A 20444-nucleotide genomic window follows, 5' to 3' on the forward strand; every position below is an offset into this window, starting at 1 on the left:
AAATGCAAGTCGTTGCCTGTAAATATGAGTGTGAAAATAAATTCGGTTTCTTAATTGAATACGACATTCTGAAGTTTAAAAGAAAGAATAGCTCTCGGAGTAAAATGTAATATTGTACAGAATCTATGTTCACTGCATGTTCGAGTGCTTTATGTGACATAACTCCAGGTTACAGGCATGCAGTACTACGCTTCTCCACTAGGAAGTGGGATAGCCCCAATAAGGACGGGACATACTATAAGGATCTAGTGTGGATAAAAATATCAAGGCTTTATGAATAAATGCACTCCGCATTAGCCATGTAGTGCTGACGGCTTTAAGTAATTCCTGCCGCTCTGTGCGGTTTTTATAAAGCGTAACTGTTTTAGCAATTTTGTAACACGCTGCATGTATCTAGGCATTTTTTTTGCTACAGTGCACTTCAGACACAATTGTTAGGAGCGTAAAACAAGAAATAATCACAATACTGCGAAATTAACGGCAACATCAGTTTGGTTTTAAAAGCTCCACGTCTATGATATTTTATCTTCTCCCTCGAAGCTTTTAAATTTGCTTTATTTTAAATGATATATAATAGTATTTACATACGCAGGAAGCCATTGAACATAGACGGGGCACTAAACAGTATTTTACTCATAAGCCATGCAGCACCAAAACAGGCCTTTCAGCCAGCTTGTCAATTCCAACCAAAATGCTCATCCAAGCCAGTCCCATTTGCCTGTGCTTGGCCCCTATCCCTCTCAACTTTTCTAATCATGCACCTATTCAAATTTATTTTAAATGTTGTTACTGTGCCTGCTTCAACCCCGTTCTCTGCTAGCTCCTAGATCATTTGTATTTCAATACTTCAGAATGTCATCATATCCTAAGGCGATTCCATGAATTAATTTAATGACCCTGTGGCCCTTTTGCAATCTAAATTACTGCCAACAGAGCAATCCCCTTGGTTTGATTCACCCTTCCAGCCCGACAAGGTATTCTCTCGTGCTCATCAACTCTGACCCTATTCAAGATTACAATCTTACAACTCAGTGGTAGAGCACCACCGAACAGAAATAGGCCTTTCAGCCCATCTTGTCCAAATTGAAGTATTATTCTACCAAGTCCTGTTGACCTGCAGCCCTCCATAACCCTCCCCTCCATGCACCTACCCAAATGTTGCAATCAAACCCGCACCCACCACCTCTGTTCCAATTCATTCCACACTCGTACCATCCTCTGAGTGAAGTTCACCTTTCACCCTTAACCCATGATCTCTAGTAGTCTCACCCAATCTCAGTGCGTATCAGTGTAAGCTTGCTTGCATTTACTATATCTATACCCTTCATAATTTTGTATACCTCTGTCAAATCTCCCCTGATTCTCCTACACTTCAGGGAATGAACCTGTTCAACCTTTCCCTGTAGCTCAGGTTCTGAATTCCCAGCAACATTGATATATATTTTCATAGTGTTGAGTTGAAAGTGAAGTTAAAATGGTTCGGGTGGAAGCTTAGCAGAGTAACAAAAACGGGTGGCATTAATGGTCCTTCCTGGTTTGACCAGTGATGTGCTTCAGGCTGCAGTAATTGGTGGTGGAACAGCCTTTAACGATTTATATAAATGAATTGGAAAAACATACCAAAAGCATGGTTGTTGATGATACAAAGGCAGATAGGCAGGTAAAATGTGAAGAGGACATAAGGGGGTTTCAAAACAATTATAGATAAAGTAAGTGAGAAGGGAGAAATCTATAAATCATTATAATTTGGGAAAATGTGTAATTGCTCATTACAAAAGCACTGCTGAGTTCCAAGTTATGTTTCACCAAAGAATAAGTTCTGCAACTAATTAGGAAACTCAACAGAATATTATTTATGACAGGTAAAATTAGGAAGGTTGATGTTTCATTTATTTATAACAATGGTCTGATCACTTCATAAACTAATAAAAGTCATATAGCACAGAAGCCAACTGGTCCATGCTGACCATATTATCCTGTCCATCAATCCCAGCTGCCCATGTTCAATCCATAACCCTCAAGCCTTTTTCCTCAATGTACCTATCAAAATGCCTCTTAAATGTTGCAATTGTACCTGCCTTGGCCACTTCTTCTGGCAGGACTGGAGAAAACAAAAAGCTGAGGAGTAGATTTAAAAAGGAGGGGAGAAAGAAACACAAAGTGGTAGGTGAAACTGGGAGGGGAAGGGGTGAAGGGATGAAGTAAAGAGCGGGGAAGTTGATTGGCAAAAGAGATACTGAGCTGGAGAAGGGGGAGTCTGATAGAATGAAACAGAAGGCCATGGAAGAGACAAGGGGGGGGGAGCATCAGAGGGAGATGATGGACAGGCAAGGACATCACTGCAGGCATTCCTCAGGGACGGGTCCTAGGACCAATCATCTTCAGCTGCTTCATCAATGATCTTCCTTCTGTCATAAGGTCAGAAGTGGGGTTGTTTGCAGATGACTGCAATATGTTCTGCACCATTTGTGACTCCTCAGGTAGAGAAGCAATTTATACCCAAACACAGCAAGACTTGGACAATATCCAGGCTTGGGCTGAGAAGTGACAAGTAACATTCAAGCCATGCAAGTGCCAGGCAATGACCATCTCCAACAAGAGAGGCTCCAACTATCATCCCTTGACATTCAGTGGCATCACCATCACTGAATTCCCTACTATCAACATCATGGGGGGCGGGGGGTGTCATAATTGACAGGAAACTGAACTGGTCTCAGGTCAGGAGTGTAATGGAATCCTCGCCACTCGCCTGGATGAATGCAGCTCCATCAACACTCAAGAAACTTGACACCATCTGGTACAAGGCAGCCCACTTGATTGGTACCCCTTCCAGCTGCATCCAATCCCTTTATCATCAATGAACAATTGCAGCAGTGTATACTATCTACAAGATGCACTGCAATAACACACCTAAGTTCCTAACGCAGTACCTTCCAGACCCACAACCACTACCATCAAGAAAGATGAGAACAGCAGATACCTGGGAACACCACCACTTGGAAACCCCCCCAAGTCACTCACCATCCTGACTTGGAAACATATCACTGTTCCTTCATTATTACTGGGTCAAAATCATGGAAATCCCTCCCTGACAGCACTGTGGCTGTACCTATACCTCAGAGAATGCAGTGGTCAAGAAGGCAGCTCATCATCACCACCTTCTCAAGGGCACCTAGGGATGGGCAATAAATGCTGGCTTCTAGCTGGCAATGCCTGCATCCCGTAAATGAATAACTAAGGAAAGAAGGGGTGAGAGGGAAAGAGGGATGGGGACTGCTCTTAAACTTGATGCCCTGATTGATGAGGCCAGCACACTAAACATCTTCATCACCCTACTTGTGCAGCCTCTTTCAGCAATCTGTGCACTCATACTCCCAGGTCTCTCTGTTCCACAACACTCATAATTATCCTGCCATTCACAGTATAGGTCATTCTATGGTTTGAATGTCCGAAATGCATTGCCTTACCCAAATTGAAATCCATTTGTCATTTCTCAGCCCATCTCCTTAAATGATCAGTATCACTTTTGTAATTCATCGTAACCTGCTTCCCTATCCAGATCCTCTAATTCAGTATCATCAGCCAACCTGCTAATCACACCATGTACATTTACACTCAAATCATTTACGTACTTAAAGAATAACACAAGTCCCAACACTGACCTCTGGGGAACCCTAAAAGTCACAGGAGGTGCCCAGTCATAGAATCGACCTTCATCTATCAGCCTCGCTCCCCTGAATCCCAAGCAATTTAATTTTCCAAATCAGTTTGCAATGTGGGACCTTGTCAAAGGCCTTTCTAAAGTCATACTGTGTAAATATTTGTCTCCTTATTCAAGGATGCATGTTAAGCAGCAGATGAGAGGAATATCTTCTCTCAGACTATTATGGAATTCTTTAAGTCAGAGAGTTCTGGAGGTGAAGTCACTGAATGTATTCAACGTGAAGGTTAACAGATATTTGTATATCAGGAGAAAGATCAAAAGCAGTGTTAAGAACTAGATTGGATCTGCCAAGATCTTCACCGAAGAAGACTTGAGTATATTCAAGGCTGAGTTTGATAGATCTTTGCATAGTAAGAGAAACAAAGAATTTGGGATTTTTCAGGGAAGTGACATGGAAATAAATGATCAATCATATTTTCTTAAATGGCACAGCAAGAATAACAGGACAAATGGATTATTCCTGCTTCTATTTCTTTTGACCTTAAATTATTAGTAGGAACCATGTATCTGTTTTCTATCTGCTTTGCATTCTGTAGTACATTTATTATGGTAACTAGTCACATTAGTAGGGGCATGGTAAGAGCGAAGGGAATGCATTGCGTACGCTTGCTTATTTCATGGCAGTTTGTAGCAGAGGTCACATGTTTTGCAGACCGCTGAAATAACACACAATAATACTTAATTGTATGTTTGCCAATTGCTAATAAATGATCAAATAAAGGGTTCGACTTTAGAAGTGATTATTGGAGCTGTGGGTGCATCACACATGTGTAACAGTCCGTACGGTCACAGACAAATGGCAACTTTCTTGTTTTGATTTTGGATTGGTTTTGCACTACATTCCTGTGAGCAAAAGTTTTCAACAGTAATACCAAATGAACATCAGCACCTCAGATGTGTCTGAGAATTTAGAAGCACCACAGCTTGGAGCAACTTGTGGCAAGTAACGACCTTATATTAATTCATGCTGTGTAATTTTGATTTGCAACACTGTTTAAATGGTCATCACTGCCGTGTCCAACTGGATAGGACTGGAAAGCTGTATAGTGGTGTTTGCCTCAAGTGATTAGCCCTTGATTCTGTTGAAAAGCTGATGATTTGAAATATTGCTTCCACTGTTAAAAAGCTGAATGAAACTGCCATTTTTTTTGGTCTGGGTTTGCACACTGGAAGACAAAATGAGTTCAGCTGGAAGCAGTGAACTTGAAGACAAGACTAAGACAAAAATTAAACAAACATGCAATGTTGAAGGTCAGTATGAAAATATTTACAAAGACGAAGAGGAGACTGTGACTACATATAAAGTTGAAGACAGCATGTCTAAGGTGCATGCAGCACATTCTCCACCCACGAGCAAAACATCCTGTGCCAATGATACCACATCAGCACGCATTAGTATGGAGCCTGATTTAGCTAAGTTATACACAAAACAACAGGTGATGTGGGATAAACACCCTTTGGAAGAAAAAAACTGGAACAGCCTCAAAGAGAAGTTTAGGAGGAAGATGGAAGAGCTTATGTTGCAGGAAGAAATTGCAGCCAAGATGGCCAGAGTTAAACTGTTAAGGCTTCAAGTACTGTGAGTGCTGAACGTGCTTCAGCAGAATAGTTCTACAATAAGAGTTCCTATGTTGACATGGGATAGAGAAAATCCAGCTTACTCGATGTCAACATTGATACATTTAAGGAACAAATGTCTGAGTCATGAGTTTGAACCCCAAGGGGTAGTTCAGGGCGTTCACTTTCAGCCTGTACCAAGGAGGTCCTCTGAACTTGTGTCATATTCAATAGCATAAGGTGCTTCTAAGGACTTTGATTTACAGTACGCAGACATTCATGTTTCAGATGATAAAGGTCTAAATGGCGTGCTGGAGACCATAAGGACAGGAAAGGAAATGACAAGCATAGTGACGCAACAACATGTTGTATCTCTGCCTAAGAGAGAGATTCAAATCTCTTGATGGTGATCTATTGCAGTTTCATTCATTTATGAGGGCTTTCAACAACAGCATTGAAGGCAAGACTGATAATTATGGTGACAGTCTCTATTTTCTTGAACAGTTCACTGAAGATTACCTTAGAGAGCTTGTCGAAACTTACCAGCAGGATGGACTGGAACAATGATATCTAGAAGCCCATTTACTACAGGAACATTTTGGTGATGAGCACAAAATTGTTGTGGCCTACATGGAAAAGGCTCTTTCTTGGCCACATATCAAATCAGAAGATGTGAAAGCTCATCAAGATTACAGTCTTTTTCTTAGAGCTTGTTGCAATGCCATGGAAGACATTCAGGACATTGGTGAGTTGAACATGCCTGCTAACATGGGGATTGTCATAAATAAATTGCTCAATGAACTTTGGAAGGAATGGAGGTCGGCAGTGTATGAACTGCAAGAGAGGCACAACCGTAAAGTTACTTTCACAGACTTGTTAATTTTATTGAAAGACAAGTAAAGATTGCTACACACTCAGTGTTTGTAAAGAAATACAATGCTTACTGGCAGTAAGCAAAGGTGTGAACAAAACTGGATCACAAATTCATTCTCAAGCTAAAGGAAGCAACTTTGCCACCACCGTTGCTACTGCAGAAACTGAGCCCGGAACTGATGAAAAGGATGCAGATTTGAAACAAGCCATGAATGAAGCAAACATAGCAGAGAGTACCACTCTGGTATCTAATAGTCTTACAGGGGCTGGTGATCATGATTGTAAAGTTCCTCTAATTCCAGTTCAGATGAAGTCTAAGAAGAGGAACAAGAAAGTAGTTACTTATGCTTTCCTAGATCAAGGAAGTGTTCTGCACAGAGAGTCTCATGAACAAGCTCAACATGACAGGAAAAAGAACACGCATTCTCTTATGCACCGTGGGTCAAGAGAACATTGTGAGTAGCTAGGCAGCTTGAGGATTTGAAGTGGCTTAGATAGTGAAAACTATAGTGAACTGCCTAACAGTTATACACAGGAACATACGTCTGTCCATAAAGGAAACATTCCTCCTCAGAGAGAATGGTCTCACTTGAAGCATGTTTATTTGTCAGAAATTGAACTGCTGATGGGGGCGAGTTTGCCTAACACATTGGAGCCATTGCAAGTGGTTCACAGTGTTAATGTTGGACCCTATGCCATCAGAACAACGCTGGGTTGAACTGTTGATGGACCATTGAAAGGAGACCGCGAAAGAGACTATGCTGGGCCATAGCTGGCAGTGAAATCATTAATTTGTTGAGATGCACCGTGGAACAGGCCCTTCTAACCCTTTGAGCCATGCCACCCAGCAACCTCTGATTTAATCCTCGCCAAATCATGGGACAATTTACAACGACCAATTAACCTACCAACCACTACATCTTTGGATTGCGGAAGGAAACCAGAGCACCTGGAGGAAACCCACATAGTCACAGGGAGAACTTCAGTTTTGTGTTTGGCTGAGTTTTGGCAGCAGCGATTGAAGACAGATTTTCCTGAATGCAGTCAAGAGGGACAACTTGGTTTGACAGCAGCAGATGACAATCCAGGATAGACTGCTCACCTAAAGAAGACAGTTGTGTACATGTTGCGATGTCACAACTCCTGTGTTTTGGTAGTACGCAGGTGTAATTATTAGACGACTGGAATGTAGGAGACGTATCTGTTCATTATCTGCTTTGTATTGTGTTGCATGCTTACTATGGTAACGAGTCACATTTGTGGGGGAGTGGTAACAGTGAAGGGAGTAAGTTACATATTCTTGCTTATTTTGTGGCCAGTTTGCAGCTTGGGACTGGTGGAGGTCACATCTTTTGCTGACCACTGAGATACTGCTCAATAAAGCTTAATTGTATGTTTTCTAATGGCTAATAAGGGATCGAATAGTTCGACTTTTGGAGCAATCATTGGAGCTGTAGGTGTGTCATGCAAGTACAGTCACAGGGAAGCAGCAATTGTTCTGTTTTATTTTGGATTAGTTTTGCCGCTACATTACTTAAGTTTGCTGGATGGACTAAAAATTCTGGTAAGATCACAATAAATAGACCCTAGAGTTGTACAGCGTGGAAGAAGGCTCCACCAACCATCAAGCACCCACCCATACACTTCTTCTATTCCCTGCCCCGCCCCAGCTACAATTTACAGTGGCCAATTGAACCAGCATGGCTTTGGCCCTCGGGAGGAAACCGGAGCACCTGGAGAAAACCCACAGAGTCACAAGGATAATGTAAAATCTTTGACAGCACTGAAAGTCAGGATTGAATCCAGATCTCTACAATTGAATGAAACATGTTCAACTTGCTTCTTTGTACAATATGCTCCCAAAACTCTCGTGGTTACCCTGACATACAGCATCGATTTTTTGTCACCTTCAATCAATGGATTGATACCTGTACACAAGCATCCTTTTATGTTTAATGACTTATTTATATAATAAGTTTAATTTCTTATTTGTGGACCTGTGAGCAAAAGCAGGGCCTCTAAGAACGTGGAAAAAGGAATTAACCCCTGAATGAATTACTTACTCTTATACTGCACTCATGATCCCAGCCAATGAGGGCAAGCCTTTTTAACCACTTACAGAGAGCTTCAAACCTGGACCTCAGGATCTTTCTGCACATCAATACTGCTAACGGTCCTGCCATTAACTGTATATTCTCCCTTACATTTGCCTCTTGTTTGGATCAGACTCCATCTGCAATTTCTCCTCCTTTTTCTGTAATTGATCAATATCCAACAATGTGATCGAACAGCTTTTCCTCTGAATGGCTCCAGCTGTTAGAACTGTCATGCATTTTTAGATGTTTCTTAATCACCCTGGCATTCAAAACAACTCAAAAACTATCAAAAATGAAGGAAGTTTATTAGTCAGCTACTCATATGAATTAGCAGGAGAAGCAGGCCATTTAATCCCAACAGAACTGCTGACTGCTTCCCCTGTACTGGTGTCAGTGTTCCAGGAACAGGAACCCACTTCTTGACCATGCTTTGTGCAATGCATTTACTTCTCTACTCCTTTTACCTTATACCAATTTGCATATGACTCAGCTAATACTCTGGAGATCATCAGCATATGGTTCTGCTTTCGTTTTCCTCAAACTCCTCATAATCCCTCCAGTCTCCTTGTCATTAGTGCCAATGTGGAACACAATTGTTTTCTTCCCCTCTCACTCCAAGTTTTTCTCCAGCTCAGAAGAGTGGAGCAGAGAACAGTGTTTGTTCCCCTTGCTCTGATATCCACTAGACTATTATCTCCCCACAGAACAGCTCCCTGTGCCATTGTGGCAAGAACAGGTTAAACATCTTCCCTGCAGCACCCACTCTTATCCCCACGGGGAGTGAGAACCACATGCCAGTTGGACAAGGATGTGGCCTTTAACTGTCTGTTCTATTGTCCTGTTCCTGAACAATCCCCATTTTAAAGATACTTCAGCAAGGGGGAGAATTATCTGGATTCAGTATTTCCGGAGGCATCCTCCCCCTTCCTGATGTGCTGAGCATTTCAAATTCCCAAAAGCTATAACATCACTTTGTGAAAAATTAATGTGGATGATTTATCTAAATGTACAGAAAATTGATACAGAAATACAGTAGATAAAAAAAGTACAATGAAGTCACTAATGGGAGTAGTCTATGGGCCCTAGCACAAAGGATACAGTCTATCAAAGAGATATGCAAGTACTGCAAAGTTAATGGGTGACTTTATACGGTAAATGAAATTGGCAAAGGTGGCCGTGAAAACAGGATCACAGAACGTATTGCTCTTTTAGAATAATACATTCTAGAACCACTCAGTGAACAGCTGTTTTAGATCTGGAACAGAGGAAGTTAAAGGGAGATTTATTTCATTTAAAAATATTTTTTATTAATTATTATTGAAGATTAACAAAGAAAGATACATTAAGTCAATATGTCATTATGTACAATAAAGAATTAAATTAGCAAATAACTGATTAACAAAGCTAAGCAATATATCAACAATAATATGAAAAAATAAAGTGTTAAGAATATTTTTTGAAAGAAAGAGGGGAAAAACCCCTACTAACTGAAAAAAAAAACATTAGGAGCACAAACCCAGAGCTATACATCATAAAAACTTCCATGTTAAAGGGAGATTTAATTGAGATATAACAAATGTGAGGGGCTTACCTAGATATATATATGAGGGTTAATAAAAAGGACGCATTTGTTCTAGCAGAGGACTCAACAAACAGGAGTGCATGCATTTAATCTGTAGTCTACAGGATAAGAGGGGAGATATGGACTCGAGACTCAGCAGAAACAGAAATGTTGCTGTAAATCCTTGAATGATGCATTGCAGCTGTTGTACATTCACAGCTGCTGACCATTGTTTGGGTTTATTTTCACAAGTTTTTAAGCCATGCCTGTTTATGGTGTTCTTTGCAATAGGAGACTCCACTCTGGAGTGACTGTATTGTTTGATGTGTCCCCGTGGCTGGTTATCTGGAACTCACCAACTGATCCAGTCAAGATGATGTTGAGCTGCGATGTCCTGGGTCAGGCTTAGTTTTTTTTAGGTTCAGAGGGATAGCTTTGGAGACAGCACAGAAGAGATAGGGTCAGGTTGGGATTTAAAGACAAGGATGTGGGACAGATAGGTGTCAGGGGCAGAAAATGAAGAGTCAGGGCGAGGAGCTGGTGTTTGGAGTCTAGGTCAAAGGTTAACGATCCTGGGGGTGGGTCAGCCAGCGCTGACGAGACCAGTGATCCTCGGGTTGGCAAGCCCATGCGGGTGGGAGTCACGAGGACCCAAGTTCGTCAACATCGTCAGAGGTCCACGCAAGTCTGGAATTTGAGGCCTGAAGGTCGAACCTGTGATTGGCGAGTCCTCGGGTCTGGGCTCAAAAGGTCAAACTCATGACTGGCAAGTCCTGGGGGCAACAGCCAAATGTCGGCAAAGTCAAAGGATGAAGTCCAGAGGTAGAAGCCCAAAGCTCAAAGACCAACATTGACGAATCTGGGGGTAGACAGCCCAAGGTTGGAGACCCAATGACTGAGAGCCTAAGAATCTGGGGCCAAGGACCAGAGGCCTGGCAGTGGCCTATCCTGGGGTTCGAGGGCTGTCTGTGACTGTGATTCAGTGGATGGGAAAGAGACACGTTTTTCTGCTGTTTCCTTGTTTTGTTTGTTGTTGTTGCTGCTGCTGCTTGTGTGTTGTTCTGCTGAAAATTGTAGGCATACTATGCTGGTGTGGAATGTGTGATGACAGTGCGGGCTTCCCCAGCACATCCCTGGGTGCGTTGGTTGTTAACACAAATGATGTATTTCACTGTATGTTCTGATGTACATGAGATAGGTACATCTGAATCGGAACTGAATGGATGGTAGAGGCAAACGACCTCACATTCCAAAGGTTCTTGAAGGGGTACTTTAAGGAGTCATAATCTGTGGGATAGTAGACAAAATGCCGGAAGGTGAGATAGATCTTTCTCTTCTCACAATGATGGGGTTTGGGCGGAGGTTGTCCTTGCCTGCTTCACCGCTAGCATTTGGGGCAGCAGTGGAGATCCTCCAGCTTTGTCTGTCCTTGGCCATCTTCTCTATTGCGCCCGAGATATGATTCATATATCCTCATTTCTGCCTGACTGTTCAGCACTAAGCTCCCGTTGATCTCCCTCTGTCCTTCAGGGATCCAATGAAGTGCTGTCTTGATGATAGAGTTGGCCTCTCTTCTCATCATGTGCCTAATTCATCTCCAACATTTACTCATGATGATGGTGGCCATGTCCTCTTGGTGACACTGGAGGAGGAAGACGTGGTTGGAGATCTCCCTTGGCCAAAAAAATATGGAGGATTTTCCGGAGGATCATGGTGTGGGAAGATGACAGCTTGGCAAGGTCGTTTTCTGTCACACACCAGCATTCTGACCTGTACAAGAGTGGGCTTAATAATCTTTTGTATCATATTTTCTATGACTGTAAAATATAAACATTAAAATAAGAAAAATAAATAACAATTTGTAGATCAAGATTTCCCATTCAAAAGGTTGGGAATTTTAACCCTGCATTGAATCTGACTATAATTTGTGAAATGTTCAACTAACATTGTCAAAACCATTGATAAAAAATCAAGAGGTCAAAAATATGGTAAAGGGCTTGATTAAAACTGGCTGCTACAGTGATTTATCATGACATTGTTTTTTATCATGTGTATTAAAGAAGAGACATTTCAACTACAATTCTCCTTTAGACTGGGGTTATATTTAGTGTCAATGACAATAAACGAACAAGATCCTCTTTAATTCATTGTTGGCAAGGGCCCCAGATCAGCAGAAGAGATCTGAGAAGTTTTGCTTAATTACCTCTGTTTCTTGAAATACTTTAGAGGACTCCCCTTTTCAATCATTGTGGCAAGTGGAGGTCCGTGAGCCAGTCCCCATTGGAGGATCAAGTGTGGAGAGGGCTAGCCACTTCAAATTTCTTGGTGGTATCATTTCAGAGGACCACTCCTGGGCCCAACATGCAAGTGCATTGACAAATAAAGCACAACAACACCTCTACTTCCTTAGAAATTTGGGAAGATTGGGCATGACATCTAAAACTTTGACAACTTCTGTAGACTGTTATGGCCATAGCCTGGTATGGAATCAAAGCCCTAGAATGTAAAATCCTACAAAACGTAGTGGATATAGAGCAGTTCATTATTGGGAAAGGCAGCCACACCAATGAGCACAGCTTCATGGAACACTGTAACAGGAAAGCAGCATCCATATTAAGGGATCACCACTGCCCCACCCCTCCCCACCAGGTTATGCTCTTGCCTCATTGCTGTCATCAGGAAGGTGGTCTCATCACTAGGTTCAGGAACAGTCATTACCCCATCAACCATCAGGCTCTTGAACTATTGGGGATAACTTCACTTGCTTGTCACTGAACTGTTCCCACAAACTATGGACTCACTTTCAAGGACACTTCATCTCATGTTCTTGATATTTTTTTTTCTTTTGTATTTGCAGAGTTTGTTGTCTTCTGCACACTGGTTGTCCGTCCTGTTGGGTGCGGTCTTTCACTGGTTCTGTCATGGTTACTGGATTTACTGAGTATGCCTGAAAGAAAACAAATCTCAGGGTTGTGTATGGTGACATATATGTACTTCGTTGAACTTTATTATAGACTTAAATTCGCTGTGCCAGTCCACCAGAAAAGGGGGTATGAGAGTAACATTCACTTTAACACAGCAATTTGTTTGTTACTAACTGTAAAATAGTCTGCAACATGTTGATTGGACCCAAATCATATTGCAACTAGATTTTTGCAGCACATGGTGCTTCATAAGAAGAAGATTTATCTCCAACATTTAATGAGAGCACAGAGCTTACATTGGCATTTAAGAATAAAATTATATTAATGTATGCATAATTTTCCCTGATGTTAAGACACCTGAAAATACTTTACAGCAAATGGAGTACTTAACTAATTGTTACTGTTGTAATTCAAGAAACACCTATTGCTAATTTATAAGAAACCTTGTATCTTCAGATGTATGTAGCACTATGATACAACTTATACTAATTTGTCTATGAGAAAATCTTCAGTCTCCTGACACAAAGGCACTGATCCAATCCATGTAACTTTTGTCCACTGTCAAATAGTGAAATTAGAGGAAATTAGCATTCCATCTTAAAGTGCAAATACATTTGATTTCTTTTATGTTTACTTAGATTATTGATTTCATCAAGTAACATCCATTCACATTTTGGAGCACTCCTATTCCATGGGGCATTATGGAAAATTTCTCTAAAAAGTGACCAAAAAAATGCAAGGATCACATCATTCTAGGAGGCAGTGTAGTACCTTTATGATGAAGTTATTACCATATACCAAACTTTTAAATTATTACAGCTGCCAAGAACCTATACTTGCTCGTTAGTTTGATGCAATTTAGTATAAAACTTCACACGCCTGTTACACTAAACCATTTCAGGAAGCCACAGAATTATCAAAAAATCAGTCTAGTACCCTAGAACTGCATAAAGAATACTAATCTTCTCTGCTGTTTAGAAGTAGTCAAAACTGATAAAATCAACAAAAGTATGATTACATATAAAACAGGAGTCAGCATTGGTCCCAAAACTCCTCAAGTCTGTTTTCATTATTCAATGGCAAATCCGATCCTGGCCTCAGCTTTACATTACTGCTAGAAACTATCTTGGTTCTAAATCATGATGCTTTTAAAATAATCATTTAGCACAATTATTCAGTTTATCCCTCCCTCCTTTAATGTGGTTTAATGCATATAAATTTTAAAAAGAAAGTTACTGTTTAAAGGGATTCCTGTTTCAAATGTATCTGCATGTTAGAAATGCTCATACGAGGTCACTCAGGCAGACCGGCCTCGGCCCTCCGCCCAGCCATGCCTCCAGTCAAAGGCTGTCATGACATTCTGGGGACAGGGACTAGAGGTAGTACACTGGCAATTTTAAAAAAAATGCAACTGAGGTCGCAGTATGCTTTGTGGTCTGACTTCTTATAGCCCAGGAAAGTCAGATTCACATACACATACAGGATTTGTGTGGATTTAAGAAGAGCATGGGTGGAGTCAAAGTAGTTGGTGATTCATGCTCAATTCAGTTTAGTGTGTGGATTCCATATGATTATGAAGTACAGTGTGACATTTGATGGAATTCGGGTTGGGAGATTAAGCCAATCAAATATCATGCAAACATGCAAATAATGAGTAGGAGCAGGCCACTCAGGCTACATCCACACTAGACCGGATAACTTTGAAAACGCCGGTTTTGCGTAAAAACGATAGGCGTCCGCACTATGTGTTTTAAAAAATATCTCCCACCACATTGAAACAAAGATTTCGGCCAATCTCCTCCTACCGCGCATGCACAGGACACATCTACCGAAAACAAGTGACATGTTTGGTGTTGAATCTCACTGTGAAAGTGCACATTTGTGCAGCTACAGACTAGAAAAAAAACTTAAAATGACAGGCAGCTGTTGGCTGTCGTGCAGGAGAACTTAAAAGTAAAAAAAAACAAATACTGGAGCGTACGGAGGCGACCGACAGGGAGTTCACGGGCAGTACAACCTGGCTGATGGCGAACATTGAAAAACTGACTAACTCTGTTGCATTAATAAAGCCCCTTGTTAAATGTATAAAACATGTCTGCATCAGTGTTATCTTATATTTCCATACAATGTTACATTAAGCTGTTACACATCTATTGTCAAAGAAGTACTTGCACAAATAGGTAAACCACCTTCATACAAGCAAGGACAGAAAACAGGGCAAAGTGAGTATACTCATTTATTCATTAAGTTATGGGTCAAAGTATTTGGTGAGTACATTTCTAACTCTTCTAGCATCAGTCTCATTGCCATCTGTTCTGAAATTGTTAGGTTGCTTTCAAGAAAGCAATGAAATAGCGTGCTGCCGTCTGACAGCGTCTTCAGAAGTCTCTGGTTACCCCGTCCACAGTGCTCTGGCCAATCTGGCATTTTCAAAATTACACACTTTGGCGAGCGTTTCTGAGAAGTTGCGGTTTCAGGGGACGAAATCGCCGTTTTAATGTGGACAGAGGATAAAAACGAAGAGAAAAAGCTTCGGTTAAGGATTTATCCGGTGTAGTGTGGATGTAGCCTCAGCCCCTCAAACCTGCTCTGCCAATTCATAAATTCATGGCCGATCTGCTTGCATATCACCATCTGCAAGAAGTGCTTTATTCACCCTCTTCGTTGTAATGTACAGCTTCTACCCCCATCTACAAGTATTCAAATTTTGCTTCTATTGCTCTTCGAAGGTTTCAAAGACCACCCTCAGACAAAAACATTTGACTAATTTGACCAGGTGGTCTCTTATTTTTAAAAACAGTGCCTCCTTTTCCACAGAAGGAAAATTCCTTTCCAGAGATCTCCAAGTATCTCATATGTCAAACAATTAGCATATCACTGTCCTGAAATAGTTTCTGTTCTAAACTCTCTGTTCCAGTAAATCTCATTAGTACTGTTCCAATGCTTTCATATCCTTTCTTAAATAAAGAAATCAGTGTGTACAGGAGTAGCACCAATGCCCTGAAGCACAACCTTCCTACTTTAGTATTTATTCATTCTGTTGGTTTCTTAATGACTCATTGAAACTGCATACCAGCCTTTTGTAAATCATATACTGGAAAATCTAGTCCCTGCTGCATCTCAAAGCTCTGTAATCTTTCACCATTTAGTGATTCTTGCTTTAATTTTTCCTGGCAAAGTGGACAATTCTAAATTTTCCCATTTTTTTTGTAATTTATTTTTTATTGAAGTACATTATTAAACATTTCCACAAGATGTATTTCAGATACTGTACTATACATATAAACATTTGTATATCATATATTCATATTTGCCACAAATCTCCACATAATATTTATCTGAGGTATACACATAGAAAAGAGGAAAGAAAGAACAAGCAAAAGGAGAAAACTATGTACAAGTAGGGAGTGATCTTTTTTTACAACATATTCATTGATTTGTGAGAATGAAATCAGGTCTATGAGGTGTTATGTAGTTCAACCATTTTTCCCAGAATGAATCAAATTGTTCCAACTTATGATTAACAGATGTTGTTATCTTCTCCTTTTTGTAAGTGTCCATTGTAATTTCCACCCATGCATTTAAGGTTGGGCTCTCCTGCGATAACCATTTCCTGGTAAGAGTCTTTCTACCAGCCACCAACAGTATATTCATTAAATATTTGTCTCTTTTCAACCATTCTTGAGGTATGTACCCAAAATATATGGTCTTACTCTCTAAGGATATTTCACATTTGAAAATGTCTTATAGGGCATTGTGTATCCCACTCCAATAGTCTTTGATAACAGGGCATTCCCAGAAAATATGGTAATGGTTTGCATTTTGATTTGCACAATTTCTCCAGCAAACAGGGAGGTTAGTATCTGATGCACCATCAATAACTCTCGGAGACGGGAGGCGAACGATAGGCTTTTATTAGCAGCAAAACGGAGCACAGCATCTCGGAGACTGAGGGGGGAACAGTGCCTCCAATCGCCTTTATACAGGGGTCTGTGGGAGGAGCCACAGGAGCAGTCAGCAGAGGGGTGTGTCCAGACAGGTATACATAGTTTACCACAGTATCATAATGGGATTTCTGAGAGGGTGTAATAAAATATCTTATCAAGTTTTTCCATCTGAACTCCCTCCATTTCTGAGAACTGGTACACTTCCATTGATACCTCTATATTATTGTTCATTCTTCCTCAGATATAATTATCCCTCCTTCCTTCTCCCATTTTAATGTATGAAGTCGAATGTATTTTAAGATTTGACAAACCCTTACACACGCTTGAAATGATTCTACTACCATTATCTGAATTATATGCTTTTCTAATTAGCTCTATCAAGCATGTACTTGTCTTGGTTACATTTTTAACCCTCCTATTAACATACTGTCACATCTGCAAATACCGATAAAAGTCTTGTTTTTCTAATAAGTGTTTCTCTTTAAGCATTCCAAAACTGAACAGTGTTCCTTCTTTCATTATATTGCAAAGAACTGTTATTCCTTTAGTTGTCCAGTCCTTAAACCTAGCATCCAGTTTATTCAGCATAAAATCCAAGTCATATGCACACCATTTAAGAACTGCAATTATCTCCCTCTAGTTTATATTCTTTTATAATAGTTTTTCATATTTTAAGAGTCCATTTCACCCATGGGTTATCAATAGTATTTATGTAACTATGTAGGTTGTTATCAGCCAAAATTGCCTGTATGGGGATGGAAAGTATCCTCTCCTCAATGTTTTTCCATTGAGCGTCATATGATGGGTTACACCAGCATATCACAGCTCTCAACTGTGCTGCAAAATAATAATCTCTAAGAGAAGGTAGGCCCCATCCCCCCTTTTCCTTGGCTAATTGCAAAATTTTGAGACAAACTCTAGGCCTTTTACCTTGCCATATATATCTTGATAACATCTTGTTCCATTCATTGAATTGATTTTGGTTAATCTCTATTGGTAGGGTCTAAAAGAGATATAATAGTCAGGGCAATATATTCATTTTAATAGATTCAATCCTTGAACTGAGACTAAAAAAAGGAATTAGGTTCCATCTTGTTATATCTTCCTTAATGCAATTATCCACCTACATATAAAAAGAATTCTGATAATTTTAATGATATCCAGATATTTGAAAGACTCTGTTTGCCATGCCCAGGGATATCTACTTTAAATTTATCTTGGTGGGCTATAGTTCATTTTGTCTGATGTATTGAGCTAGTGGTCTTGTGCCCCTTTCTAGGGTAAAACTATTTGATAAATATTCATTAATTTTAATCCTAGCAGTAGGATTGTCATATAGTGATGGTATAGTTTTAATACTTGTGTCATGTAAACCAAATCTACCATAGAACCAAAGAACACTACAGCACAGTACAGGCCCTTCAGCCCTCCATGTTGTGCTGACCCATATAATCCTTTAAAAAAGTACTAAACCCAGACTACCCCATAACCCTCTATTTTTCTTCATCCATGTGCCTGTCCAAGAGGTTCTTAAATACCCCTAATGTTTTAGTCTCCACCACCATCCCTGGCAAGTCATTCCAGGCACTCTAGGTAAAACTCTGTAAAGAAAATTCCGATTAACCGAATCAAATGCCTTTTCAGCATCCACGCTTATCGCTATTGTTTCAATTTTATTTTTTGCATATGGTCCATAATGTGACCTGTCTGATCATTATGTATCAGTGTGGGTAGAAACTCTACTAATCCTTTGGCCATGATAGAGGTAAATAATCTATAATCTACATTAAGAACAGATATTGGTCTAAATGGCCCACATTCCATTTTATCCTTGCCTTCTTTCGTTATAGCTGAGATTATCACCTCCTTCCAGCTGGGTGGCATTTGCGCCTTTTTTAGAGCCCAGTTCAGTGTGGGGAGTAAAACAGGAATTAATTCATCTTATATTGCTTATATCACTCTGCAGTATATCCATCTGATCCTGGTGACTTGCTTAATTTAAGCCTACTAATTACAGTTTTTAGTTCAGTTTCAGTTATGTCAGTAGTAATCGTTCTATTTTGTTCTTCGCATAAAGTGGGTAACTCTAGGGCATTCAGGAAGGTGTCAGTTTGGGTTAAAACTTTAAAATCTTTTAACTTTCAAGTTAAAACTTTAAAATTGGGATAAAATTTTAAATCGAAGCAAGAGGCGGAGAGGGAAGAGGTAAAAGAAGCTCGGAGAGAAGCTGTTTTTTAAAAACTGATTGGGGCAAAGAGGCTAGACTGCGCAGGCGTGTGATGTAGCGCGCTGAAGGTTTAAAAGAAAGACCGCCATATACAGCGGCCATCGCCGGAGTGGACTGAGGCAGAGTGGGATGGCTTTGGCTCAATCAGGCTTTGGTGAGAACAGGCAGAGGCGAGGTTGAACGGGGCACAAAGCGCAAGCGCGTGAAAGTCAGCCTCTGAGATCAGTGGGGGAATTTAAAAAGCAGGCGGAGGCTGAGTACGAGCTTCACTCCAGATGAGATAAGGCCAGGTAAGCTCCTTTAATTATTCTAATTAGCTTAGGAGTAGGTAATGGAGGCAGCAGTTAGGGCAGTCGAGTGCTCCGTTTGCAGTATGTGGGAAGTCAGGGCGAGCACAATTGTCCCTGATGACTACACCTGCAAAAGGTGCATCCAGCTGCAGCTCCTGACAAACCGTGTTAGGGAACTGGAGCTGGAGCTGGATGAACTTCGGATCATTCGGGAGGCAGAGGCAGAAATAGACAGGAGTTTCAGGGAGATAGTCACCCCTAGGAGTCAGGAGACAGGTAGTTGGGTGACTGTCAGGAGAGCGAAGGAGATGCCAGAGAGTAGTGGTGGATAACTGTTTGTCAGGTTGGAGGCCGGTGACTAGTGGTGTGCCTCAGGGTTCTGTACTGGGTCCAGTGTCGTTTGTCATATACATTAATGATCTGGATGATAGGGTGGTAAATTGGATTAGTAAGTATGCAGATGATACTAAGGTAGGTGGTGTTGTGGATAATGAAGTAGGTTTTCAAAGATTGCAGAGAGATTTAGGCCAGTTAGAAGAGTGGGCTGAACGATGGCAGATGGAGTTTAATGCTGATAAATGTGAGGTGCTACATTTTGTTGGGAATAATCAAAATAGGCCATACATGGTAAATGGTAGGGCACTGAAGAATGCAGTAGAACAGAGTGATCTAGGAATAATGATGCATAGTTCCCTGAAGGTGGAATCTCATGTGGATAGGGTGGTGAAGAAAGCTTTTGGTATGCTGGCCTTTATAAATCAGAGCATTGAGTATAGGATTGGGATGTAATGTTAAAATTGTACAAGGCATTGGTAAGGCCAAATTTGGAGTATTGTGTACAGTTCTGGTCACTGAATTATAGGAAAGATGTCAACAAAATAGAGAGAGTACAGAGGAGATTTACTAGAATGTTGCCTGGGTTTCAGCACCTAAGTTACAGGGAAAGGTTGAACAAGTTAGGTCTTTATTCTTTGGAGCGTAGAAGGTTGAGGGGGGATTTGATAGAGGTATTTAAAATTATGAGGGGGATAGATAGAGTTGACATGGATAGGCTTTTTCCATTGAGAGTAGGGAGATTCAAACAGGAGGACATGAGTTTAGAGTTAGGGGGCAAAAGTTTAAGGGTAACACGAGGGGGAATTTCTTTACTCAGGGAGTGGTAGCTGTGTGGAACGAGTTTCTAGTAGAAGTGGTTGAGGCAGGTTCGGTATTGTTATTTAAAGTAAAATTGGACAGGTATATGGA

The 20444-nt window shown here is 40.6% G+C and overlaps 1 protein-coding gene across 1 annotated transcript in view; it reads right to left on the bottom strand.

Annotated features, from left to right (window-relative positions):
* The window catches only part of pip4k2aa (phosphatidylinositol-5-phosphate 4-kinase, type II, alpha a), a 291639-nt gene that overhangs the window by 241015 nt on the left and 30180 nt on the right, over window positions 1-20444 (bottom strand). The gene's annotated exons all lie outside the window — the stretch shown is intronic.

The sequence above is a fragment of the Hemitrygon akajei genome, chromosome 8 (assembly GCF_048418815.1).
Source record: "Hemitrygon akajei chromosome 8, sHemAka1.3, whole genome shotgun sequence".
NCBI classification, from domain to species: domain Eukaryota; kingdom Metazoa; phylum Chordata; class Chondrichthyes; order Myliobatiformes; family Dasyatidae; genus Hemitrygon; species Hemitrygon akajei.